We start from the raw sequence: 12683 nt of genomic DNA, 5'->3' as shown, positions 1-12683 counted from the left end.
GTGCTGGAATTTGCCCATATTTAATGCACACACAATATTGCTGGCGTTGTCCGATGCCACAAATCCACAGGAGAGTCCAATTGGGGTAAGCCATTCCGCGATTATCTTCCTCAGTTGCCGTAAGAGGTTTTCAGCTGTGTGCGTATTCTGGAAACCGGTGATACAAAGCGTAGCCTGCCTAGGAAAGAGTTGGCGTTTGCGAGATGCTGCTACTGGTGCCGCCGCTGCTGTTCTTGCGGCGGGAGTCCATACATCTACCCAGTGGGCTGTCACAGTCATATAGTCCTGACCCTGCCCTGCTCCACTTGTCCACATGTCCGTGGTTAAGTGGACATTGGGTACAGCTGCATTTTTTAGGACACTGGTGACTCTTTTTCTGAGGTCTGTGTAAATTTTCGGTATCGCCTGCCTAGAGAAATGGAACCTAGATGGTATTTGGTACCGGGGACACAGTACCTCCAACAAGTCTCTAGTTGGCTCTGCAGTAATGATGGATACCGGAACCACGGTTCTCACCACCCAGGATGCCAAGGCCTCAGTTATCCGCTTTGCAGTAGGATGACTGCTGTGATATTTCATCTTCCTCGCAAAGGACTGTTGGACAGTCAATTGCTTGGTGGAAGTAGTAAAAGTGGTCTTACGACTTCCCCTCTGGGATGACCATCGACTCCCAGCAGCAACAACAGCAGCGCCAGCAGCAGTAGGCGTTACACGCAAGGATGCATCGGAGGAATCCCAGGCAGGAGAGGAATCGTCAGAATTGCCAGTGACATGGCCTGCAGGACTATTGGCATTCCTGGGGAAGGAGGAAATTGACACTGAGGGAGTTGGTGGGGTGGTTTGCGTGAGCTTGGTTACAAGAGGAAGGGATTTACTGGTCAGTGGACTGCTTCCGCTGTCACCCAAAGTTTTTGAACTTGTCACTGACTTATTATGAATGCGCTGCAGGTGACGTATAAGGGAGGATGTTCCGAGGTGGTTAACGTCCTTACCCCTACTTATTACAGCTTGACAAAGGGAACACACGGCTTGACACCTGTTGTCCGCATTTCTGTTGAAATAGTTCCACACCGAAGAGCTGATTTTTTTGGTATTTTCACCAGGCATGTCAACGGCCATATTCCTCCCACGGACAACAGGTGTCTCCCCGGGTGCCTGACTTAAACAAACCACCTCACCATCAGAATCCTCCTGGTCAATTTCCTCCCCAGCGCCAGCAACACCCATATCCTCCTCATCCTGGTGTACTTCAACACTGACATCTTCAATCTGACTATCAGGAACTGGACTGCGGGTGCTCCTTCCAGCACTTGCAGGGGGCGTGCAAATGGTGGAAGGCGCATGCTCTTCACGTCCAGTGTTGGGAAGGTCAGGCATCGCAACCGACACAATTGGACTCTCCTTGTGGATTTGGGATTTTGAAGAACGCACAGTTCTTTGCGGTGCTACTGCTTTTGCCAGCTTGAGTCTTTTCATTTTTCTAGCGAGAGGCTGAGTGCCTCCATCCTCATGTGAAGCTGAACCACTAGCCATGAACATAGGCCAGGGCCTCAGCCGTTCCTTGCCACTCCGTGTGGTAAATGGCATATTGGCAAGTTTACGCTTCTCCTCCGACAATTTTATTTTAGGTTTTGGGGTCCTTTTTTTACTGATATTTGGTGTTTTGGATTTGACATGCTCTGTACTATGACATTGGGCATCGGCCTTGGCAGACGACGTTGCTGGCATTTCATCGTCTCGGCCATGACTAGTGGCAGCAGCTTCAGCACGAGGTGGAAGTGGATCTTGATCTTTCCCTAATTTTGGAACCTCAACATTTTTGTTCTCCATATTTTAATAGGCACAACTAAAAGGCACCTCAGGTAAACAATGGAGATGGATGGATACTAGTATACAATTATGGATGGACTGCCGAGTGCCGACACAGAGGTAGCTACAGCCGTGAACTACCGTACTGTACTGTGTCTGCTGCTAATATAGACTGGTTGATAAAGAGATGTAGTAGTATGTATGTATAAAGAAGAAAGAAAAAAAACCACGGGTAGGTGGTATACAATTATGGACGGACTGCCGAGTGCCGACACAGAGGTAGCTACAGCCGTGAACTACCGTACTGTACTGTGTCTGCTGCTAATATAGACTGGTTGATAAAGAGATGTAGTAGTATGTATGTATAAAGAAGAAAGAAAAAAAAACCACGGGTAGGTGGTATACAATTATGGACGGACTGCCGAGTGCCGACACAGAGGTAGCTACAGCCGTGAACTACCGTACTGTACTGTGTCTGCTGCTAATATAGACTGGTTGATAAAGAGATGTAGTAGTATGTATGTATAAAGAAGAAAGAAAAAAAAACCACGGGTAGGTGGTATACAATTATGGACGGACTGCCGAGTGCCGACACAGAGGTAGCTACAGCCGTGAACTACCGTACTGTGTCTGCTGCTAATATAGACTGGTTGATAAAGAGATGTAGTAGTATGTATGTATAAAGAAGAAAGAAAAAAAAACCACGGGTAGGTGGTATACAATTATGGACGGACTGCCGAGTGCCGACACAGAGGTAGCTACAGCCGTGGACTACCGTACTGTACTGTGTCTGCTGCTAATATAGACTGGTTGATAAAGAGATGTAGTAGTATGTATGTATAAAGAAGAAAGAAAAAAAAACCACGGGTAGGTGGTATACAATTATGGACGGACTGCCGAGTGCCGACACAGAGGTAGCTACAGCCGTGAACTACCGTACTGTGTCTGCTGCTAATATAGACTGGTTGATAAAGAGATGTAGTAGTATGTATGTATAAAGAAGAAAGAAAAAAAAACCACGGGTAGGTGGTATACAATTATGGACGGACTGCCGAGTGCCGACACAGAGGTAGCTACAGCCGTGAACTACCGTACTGTACTGTGTCTGCTGCTAATATAGACTGGTTGATAAAGAGATGTAGTAGTATGTATGTATAAAGAAGAAAGAAAAAAAAACCACGGGTAGGTGGTATACAATTATGGACGGACTGCCGAGTGCCGACACAGAGGTAGCTACAGCCGTGAACTACCGTACTGTACTGTGTCTGCTGCTAATATAGACTGGTTGATAAAGAGATGTAGTAGTATGTATGTATAAAGAAGAAAGAAAAAAAACCACGGGTAGGTGGTATACAATTATGGACGGACTGCCGAGTGCCGACACAGAGGTAGCTACAGCCGTGAACTACCGTACTGTGTCTGCTGCTAATATAGACTGGTTGATAAAGAGATGTAGTAGTATGTATGTATAAAGAAGAAAGAAAAAAAAACCTCGGGTAGGTGGTATACAATTATGGACGGACTGCCGAGTGCCGACACAGAGGTAGCTACAGCCGTGAACTACCGTACTGTGTCTGCTGCGACTGGATGATAAATAATGATATAAAAAATATATATATATCACTACTGCAGCCGGACAGGTATATATTATATAATGACGGACCTGCTGGACACTGTCTGTCAGCAGAATGAGTTTTTTATAGAAAAAAAAAAAAACACCACACAAGTGAAGTCAGACGACGAGTGTTTAACTTTTTCAGGCAATCACACAATATAGTATACTACTAACTATACTGGTGGTCAGTGTGGTCAGGTCACTGGTCAGTCACACTGGCAGTGGCACTCCTGCAGCAAAAGTGTGCACTGTTTAATTTTAATATAATATGTACTCCTGGCTCCTGCTATAACCTATAACTATTAACTGGCACTGCAGTGCTCCCCAGTCTCCCCCACAATTATAAGCTGTGTGAGCTGAGCACAGTCTGATATATATACATAGATGATGCAGCACACTGGGCTGAGCAGTGCACACAGATATGGTATGTGACTGAGTCACTGTGTGTATCGTTTTTTTCAGGCAGAGAACGCATATATTAAATAAAACTGCACTGTCTGGTGGTCACTGTGGTCAGTCACTAGTAAACTCTGCACTCTCTACACTTCTACAGTACTCCTAAGCTCCAGTAAATCAGGTCAATCTCTCTCTCTCTCTTCTAATCTAAATGGAGAGGACGCCAGCCACGTCCTCTCCCTATCAATCTCAATGCACGTGTGAAAATGGCGGCGACGCGCGGCTCCTTATATAGAATCCGAGTCTCGCGAGAATCCGACAGCGTCATGATGACGTTCGGGCGCGCTCGGGTTAACCGAGCAAGGCGGGAAGATCCGAGTCGCTCGGACCCGTGAAAAAAAACATGAAGTTCGTGCGGGTTCGGATTCAGAGAAACCGAACCCGCTCATCTCTAGTGAAAAGGGAAAAACATTGGGGGTCATTCCGACCCGTTCGCATGCAGCGGTTTATCGCTGCGGTTCGAACGGGTACGGAATGCGCATGCACGGCGGCCGCAATGCGCGTGCGCGACATTACCCGGCGACAGGGGTCGCCGGGTTACGTCGCGTCTAACGAAGGAAGCGGTTGCAGAGCCGACCACAAAGAAGAGTGACAGATAATAAGATTTTACTCACCGGTAAATCTATTTCTCGTAGTCCGTAGTGGATGCTGGGGACTCCGTAAGGACCATGGGGATTAGCGGCTCCGCAGGAGACTGGGCACAACTAAAGAAAGCTTTAGGACTACCTGGTGTGCACTGGCTCCTCTCACCAAGACCCTCCTCCAGACCTCAGTTAGGATACTGTGCCCGGAAGAGCTGACACAATAAGGAAGGATTTTGAATCCCGGGTAAGACTCATACCAGCCACACCAATCACACCGTATAACTCGTGATACTATACCCAGTTAACAGTATGATAACAACTGAGCCTCTCAACAGATGGCTCACAATAACCCTTTAGTTAGGCAATAACTATATACAAGTATTGCAGACAATCCGCACTTGGGATGGGCGCCCAGCATCCACTACGGACTACGAGAAATAGATTTACCGGTGAGTAAAATCTTATTTTCTCTAACGTCCTAAGTGGATGCTGGGGACTCCGTAAGGACTATGGGGATTATACCAAAGCTCCCAAACGGGCGGGAGAGTGCGGATGACTCTGCAGCACCGAATGAGCAAACTCTAGGTCCTCCTCAGCCAGGGTATCAAACTTGTAGACTCTTGCAAGAGTGTTTGACCCCGACCAAGTAACAGCTCGGCAAATTTGTAAAGCCGAGACCCCTCGGGCAGCCGCCCAAGAAGAGCCCACTTTCCTCGTGGAATGGGCTTTTACAGATTTAGGGTGCGGCAGTCCAGCCGCAGAATGTGCAAGTTGAATCGTGCTACAGATCCAGCGAGCAATAGTCTGCTTAGAAGCAGGAGCACCCAGCTTGTTGGGTGCATACAGGATAAATAGCGAGTCAGTCTTTCTGACTCCAGCCGTCCTGGAAACGTATATTTTTCAGGGCCCTGACTACGTCCAGAAACTTGGAATCCTCCAAGTCCCAAGTAGCCGCAGGCACCACAATAGGTTGGTTCACATGAAAAACTGATACCACCTTAGGAAGGAATTGGGAACGAGTCCTCAATTCCGCCTTATCCATATAAAATACAGATAAGGGCTTTTGCATGACAAAGCCGCCAATTCTGATACACGCCTGGCCGACGCCAAGGCCCACAGCATGACCACTTTCCACGTGAGGTATTGTAGCTCCACGGATTTAAGTGGCTCAACTCAATGCGACTTCAGGAAATCCAACACTACGTTGAGATCCCACGGTGCCACTGGAGGCAATAACGGGGGCTGACTATGCAGCACTCCCTTAACAAAAGTCTGAACTTCAGGCAATGAAGCCAGTTCTATTTTGGAAGAAAATCGATAGAGCCAAAATCTGGACCTTAATGGAACCCAATTTTAGGCCCATAGTCACCTCTGACTTGTAGGAAGTGCAGAAATCGACCTAGCTGAAATTCCTCCTTTTGGGGCCTTACTGGCCTCACAGCACGCAACATATTTCCGCCATATGCGGTGATAATGGTTTGCGTTCACTTCTTTACTAGCTTTAAATAGCGTAGGGATAACTTCCTCCGGAATGCCCTTTTCCTTCAGGATCCGGCGTTTAACCGCCATGCCGTCAAACGCAGCCGCGGTACGTCTTGGAACAGACAGGCCCCCTGCTGCAGCAGGTCCTGTCTGAGCGGCAGAGGCCATGGGTCCTCTGAGATCATTTATTGGAGTTCTGGGTACCAAGCTCTTCTTGGCCAACCCGGAACAATGAGTATAGTTCTTACTCCTCTCCTTCTTATTATTCTCATTACCCTGGGTATGAGAGGCAGAGAAGGGAACACATACACCGACTGGTACACCCACGGTGTTACCAGAGCGTCCACAGCTATCGCCTGAGGGTCCCTTGACCTGGCGCAATATCTTTGTAGCTTTTTGTTGAGGTGGGACGCCATCATGTCCACCTGTGGCCTTTCCCAACGGTGTACAATCATTTGGAAGACTTCTGGATGAAGTCCCCACTCTCCCGGGTGGAGGTCGTGTCTGCTGAGAAAGTCTGCTTCTCAGTTGTCCACTCCGGGAATGAACACTGCTGACAGTGCTAACACATGATTTTCCACCCATCGGAGAATCCTTGTGGCTTCTGCCATCCCCGTCCTGCTTCTCGTGCCGCCCTGTCGGTTTCCCTGAGCGACCGCCGTGATGTTGTCTGACTGGATCAGCACCGGCCGGTGTTGAAGCAGGGGTCTAGCCTGACTTAGGGCATTGTAAATGGCCCATAGTTCCAGAACATTTATGTGTAGGGAAGTCTCCTGACTTTTCCATAGGCCTTGGAAGTTTCTTCCCTGTGTGACTGCCCCCCAGCCTTGAAGGCTGGCATCCGTGGTCACCAGGACCCAGTCCTGTATGCCGAATCTGCGGCCCCCTAGAAGATGAGCACTCTGCAGTCACCACCACAGCGACACCCTGGCCCTTGGAGACAGGGTTATCCGCCGATGCATCTGAAGATGCGACCCGGACCACTTGTCCAACAGATCCCACTGGAAGATCCTTGCATGGGACCTGGCGAATGGAATTTCTTCGTAAGAAGCTACCATCTTTCCCAAGGCTCGCGTGCATTGATGCACCGACACCTGTATTTGTATTAGGAGGTCTCCGTCTAGAGACGCCAACTCCTTGGACTTCTCCTCCGGGAGAAACCCTTTTTATCCTGTTCTGTGTCCAGAACCATACCCAGGAACAGTAGACGCGTCGTAGGAACCAGCTGCGACTTTGGAATATTCAGAATCCAGCCGTGCTGTTGTAGCACTTCCCGAGATAGTGCTACTCCGACGAACAACTGCTCCCTGGACCTCGCCTTTATAAGGAGATCGTCCAAGTACGGGATAAGTACTTCGGCCATTACCTTGGTAAATACCCTCGGTGCCGGGGACAGACCAACGGCAACGTCTGGAATTGGTAATGACAATCCTGTACCACAATTTTGAGGTACACCTGGTGAAGAGGGTAAATAGGGAAATGCAGGTAAGCATCCTTGATGTCCAGTGATACCCTGAAATTCTCCAGGCTTGCAATAATCGCCCTGAGCGATTCCATTTTGAACTTGAACCTTCGTATATGTGTTCAAGGATTTCAATTTTAGAATGGGTCTCACCGAACCGTCTGGTTTCGGTACCACAACATTTTGGAATAGTAACCCCGGCCTCGTTGAAGGAGGGGTACCTTGATTTCACCTGCTGGAAGTACAGCTTGTGAATTGCCGCCAGTACTACCTTTCTCCGAGGGCAGCAGGCAAGGCTGATGTGAGGTAACGGCGAGGGGGTGTCGCCTCGAACTCCAGCCTGTATCCCTGTGATACTACTTGCAGAACCTAGGGATCCACCTGTGGGCAAGCCCACTGGTCCCTGAAGTTCCCGAGACGCGCCCCCACCGCACCTGTCTCCACCTGTGGAGCCCCAGCGTCATGCGGTGGACTCAGAGGAAGCGAGGGAAGATTTTTGATCCTGGGAACTGGCTGCCTGGAGCAGCTTTTTCCTTCTTCCCTTGTCTCTGTGCAGAAAGGAAGCGCCTTTGACCCGCTTGCTTTTCTGAAGCCGAAAGGACTGTACCTGAAAATACGGTGCTTTCTTAGGCTTTTGTGAGGAAACCTGAGGTAAAAAAATTTCTTCCCAGCTGTTGCTGTGGATACGAGGTCCCAGAGACCATCCCCAAACAATTCCTCAACGTTATAAGGCAGAATCTCCATGTGCCTTTTAAAGGCAGCATCACCTGTCCACTGCCGGGTTTCTAATACCCTCCTGGCAGAATGGACATTGCATTAATTCTGGATGCCAGCCGGTAAATATCCCTCTGTGCATCCTTCCTATATAAGACGACGTCTTTAAAATGCTCTATGTTAGCAAAATATTATCCCTGTCTAGGGTATTAATATCATCTGACAGAGTATCAGACCACGCTGCAGCAGCACTATTTTGCTGAGGCAATTGCAGGTCTCAGTATAGAACCTGAGTGTGTGTATATACAGACTTCAGGATAGCCTCCTGCTTTTTATCAGCAGGCTCCTTCAAGGTGGCCGTATCCTAAGACGGCAGTGCCACCTTTTTTGACAAACGTGTGAGCGCCTTATCCACCCTAGGGGATATCTCCCAACGTGACCTATCCTCTGGCGGGAAAGGGTACGCCATCAGTAACTGTTTAGAAATTACCAGTTTCTTATCGGGGGAACCCACGCTTCTTTACACACTTCATTCATTCATCTGATGGGGGAACAAAACACTGGCTGCTTTTTCTCCCCAAAAATAAAACCCCTTTTATGTGGTACTTGGGTTCATGTCAGAAATGCGTAACACATTTTTCATTGCCGAGATCATGTAACGGATGTTCCTAGAGGATTGTGTATATGTCTCAACCTCGTCAACACTGGAGTCAGACTCCGCGTCGACATCTGTGTCTGCCATCTGAGGTAACGGGCGTTTTTTGAGCCCCTGATGGCCTTTGAGACGCCTGGGCAGGCGCGGGCTGAGAAGCTGGCTGTCCCACAGCTGCTACGTCATCCAGCCTTTTATGTAAGGAGTTGACATTGTCGGTTAATACCTTCCACCTATCCATCCACTCTGGTGTCGGCCCCACAGGTGGCGACATCCCATTTATCGGTTTCTGCTCCGCCTCCACGTAACCTTCCTCATCCAACATGTCGACACAGCCGTACCGACACACCGCACACACACAGGGAATGCTCTGACTGAGGACAGGACCCCACAAAGTCCTTTGGGGGGACAGAGAGGGAGTATGCCAGCACACACCAGAGCGCTATATAATGCAGGGATTAACACTATTACTGAGTGATTTTTCCCCCAATAGCTGCTTGTATCAGGCCCGGCGACAGGGGGGGTCAAAGGGGACAATCCTCCCGGGCCCCGAGCTTCAGGGGGGCCCCATCACTTGCTTGGTCTGGTTGGTCTTCGCTTTGTTGCCTTCATTATGCTTGCGGCATGCCTCTCTGCCGCCCCGTCCCTGTCTGACGATCTGCTGCCGCTGAAGAGCCGGGCAGCAGAGCAGCAAACACAGGCTACACTGACTGTGTGAGTCAGTGCTACTTATAGCAGCTGCCCGCAGCACTACCTCTGTCCAACCCTGCTCCCTACGTGCCTGGATGGCACCCTCACAGCCTGTCATACTGTATACTATGTCAAGGTACTGCCATATTATTCTATATAAATGTGTGTATATGCAAAAAATGTCCCTGGCACTCCGGACTTCCGTTCACCTTGCTCCGGTGCCCTCCCCTCAGATCTGCATCTGTGTATATGGTCCTTGTATGCCGCCCATACAAGGACCATATATATATATATATATATATATATGTGTGTATATATATATATGTATATAAATTATAATATATATACTGTATATTTTATATATATACGGTATATATATATATACAGTATATGTGTGTGTGTGTGTGTATATATATATATATATATATAATTTTTTTACAGCGACTTTGTGCTTTATAAGGGGGGGGGGGAGTCAAGGCAGGGTGGGGGGCCCCAGAGAAATTGGTGTACCGGGCCCCAAGATTTCTCTTGCCGGCCCTGGCTTGTATACATATATTGTGCCTAAATTTAGTGCCCCCCCCCCTCTCTTTTTAACCCTTTGAGCCTGAAAACTACAGGGGAGAGCCTGGGGAGCTGTCTTCCAGCTGCACTGTGAAGAAAAAATGGCGCCAGTGTGCTGAGGGAGATGGCCCCGCCCCTTTTTTGGCTGACTTTCTCCCGCTTTTTCTGGAATACTGGCAGGGGTAATTTTACATCTATACAGCCTCTAGGACTATATATGATGTAGATTTGCCAGCCAAGGTGTCATATATTGCCCTCAGGGCGCCCCCCCCCCCCCCAGCGCCCTGCACCCATCAGTGACCGGAGTGTGAGGTGTACATGAGGAGCAATGGCGCACAGCTGCAGTGCTGTGCGCTACCTTGGTGAAGACCGAAGTCTTCTGCCGCCGATTTTCCGGACCTCTTCTTGCTTCTGGCTCTGTAAGGGGGACGGCGGCGCGGCTCCGGGAACGAACACCAAGGTCGGGTCCTGCGGTCGATCCTTCTGGAGCTAATGGTGTCCAGTAGCCTAAGAAGCCCAAACTACCACCTGTTAGGTAGGTTCGCTTCTTCTCCCCTTAGTCCCTCGCTGCAGTGAGTCTGTTGCCAGCAGATCTCACTGTAAAATAAAAAACCTAAATATACTTTCTTTCTAGGAGCTCAGGAGAGCCCCTAGTGTGCATCCAGCTCAGCCGGGCACAAGAATCTAACTGAGGTCTGGAGGAGGGTCTTGGTGGGAGGAGCCAGTGCACACCAGGTAGTCCTAAAGCATCTTTAGTTGTGCCCAGTCTCCTGCGGAGCCGCTAATCCCCATGGTCCTTACGGAGTCCCCAGCATCCACTTAGGACATTAAGAGAAATAAGGTGTACCTGGGCGGATCCGGAGCGTTGGAGACCGTTTTCGGGGAGTGGTAAGGAAAACGCAGGCGTGTCCAGCAGAATGGAGGGCGGATGTCTGACGTCAAAGCCGGCTCCAGCATCGCAGGGATCGTTGCACAGGGTAAGTATGTCCAGAGCTGGTCTTCTTCTGCTTGAAATTTTTTTAGCTTAGCAGGGCTGCACAAGCGATCGCAGCCCTGCTAAGCTAAAATACACTCCCCCATAGGCGTGGACTAGTTGATCGCACCAGCAAAAAGTTGCTGGATGCGATCAACTCGGAATGACCACTGTAAACGCTGGTTTACGTACAGGACTAAAGCAACACTTTAAAAAGACATTTCATACACTTTAAATGAAGTCGCTGCGGTCGCTATACTTAATCCACAACCTACGTACCTATTACACCATTAGCGTACAGAGTCCCGTACCATGTACGGACTTTGCGTACAAACGCCGCACTGACTGTACAAAGTACACGCAGTGCGTACACACCCAAAGATACACCGTGAACCCTTAACAGCTATGCATGCGATAGTAATACACTTTAAACCTTAGCAGGGAAAGGAAAACACGACACCAGATTGTATTTAAATTGCTGGGTTCCGACACCACAACATATTATTACTGAAAGGGGGTTACAATCACAAAGCAATACAATACAAAAGAATAATGGCTACAGTCAATGGTACATACTTTTGGTTTCGCCTGCGCTTCCCGGTCCGGTCCTCAGTCATCAAGGGTGATGACCTTTAGAGTCTGTGATAGTGACCTTGCATGCAGCTGGCTCTTTATACAGTAGATCAGAACATAATACAATAGACACTGTGTGCTCTTCTTTCATTGGTTCGGGGGTGGGACATATCCTGTGCACCAGGGATCATTGGTCAGCTCAAGAAGTGGGCGATGGCTAAGACTTGAGATGTGATTTCTGTTGTTTGCATCTCAGTTCCCGCCCCTTGACCAGTTAAACCCATCACATTGATCATACATAAATCTGGTATTATTAATAACTTAATGTGGTAATATATAATAATATTCTTATTCCCACCAGATTAATGTTTACGTGACTCTGAACAATATGATCCCACACATGATATGATTATCTATTTCCATCCTCAAGATATACATATATCCACATATATCCATATACTCATATATATATATATATATATATATATATATACATACACATGCTCCTGCTATTACAATTTGTTAGGAATTATATATATATATATATATATATTAGTGATGTGCACCGGACATTTTTCGGGTTTTGTGTTTTGCTTTTGGATTCGGTTCCGCGGCCGTGTTTTGGATTCGGACGCGTTTTGGCAAAACCTCCCTGAAAATTTTTTGTCGGATTCGGGTGTGTTTTGGATTCGGGTGTTTTTTTACAAAAACCCCTCAAAAAGAGCTTAAATCATAGAATTTGGGGGTCATTTTGATCCCATAGTATTATTAACCTCAATAATCATAATTTACACTCATTTCCAGTCTATTCTGAACACCTCACACCTCACAATATTATTTTTAGTCCTAAAATTTGCACCGAGGTCACTGAATGACTAAGCTAAGCGACCCAAGTGGCCGACACAAACACCTGGCCCATCTAGGAGTGGTACTGCAGTGTCAGACAGGATGGCAGATTAAATAAATTATCCCCAAACAGCACATGATGCAAAGAAAAAAAGAGGCACAATGAGGAAGCTGTGTGACTAAGCTAAGCGACCCAAGTGGCCGACACAAACACCTGGCCCATCTAGGAGTGGCACTGCAGTGTCAGACAGGATGGCAGATTTAAA

The sequence above is a fragment of the Pseudophryne corroboree genome, chromosome 6, assembly GCF_028390025.1.
Source record: "Pseudophryne corroboree isolate aPseCor3 chromosome 6, aPseCor3.hap2, whole genome shotgun sequence".
Taxonomy (NCBI): Eukaryota; Metazoa; Chordata; class Amphibia; order Anura; family Myobatrachidae; genus Pseudophryne; species Pseudophryne corroboree.
Note: the sequence above shows the minus strand (reverse complement) of the source record.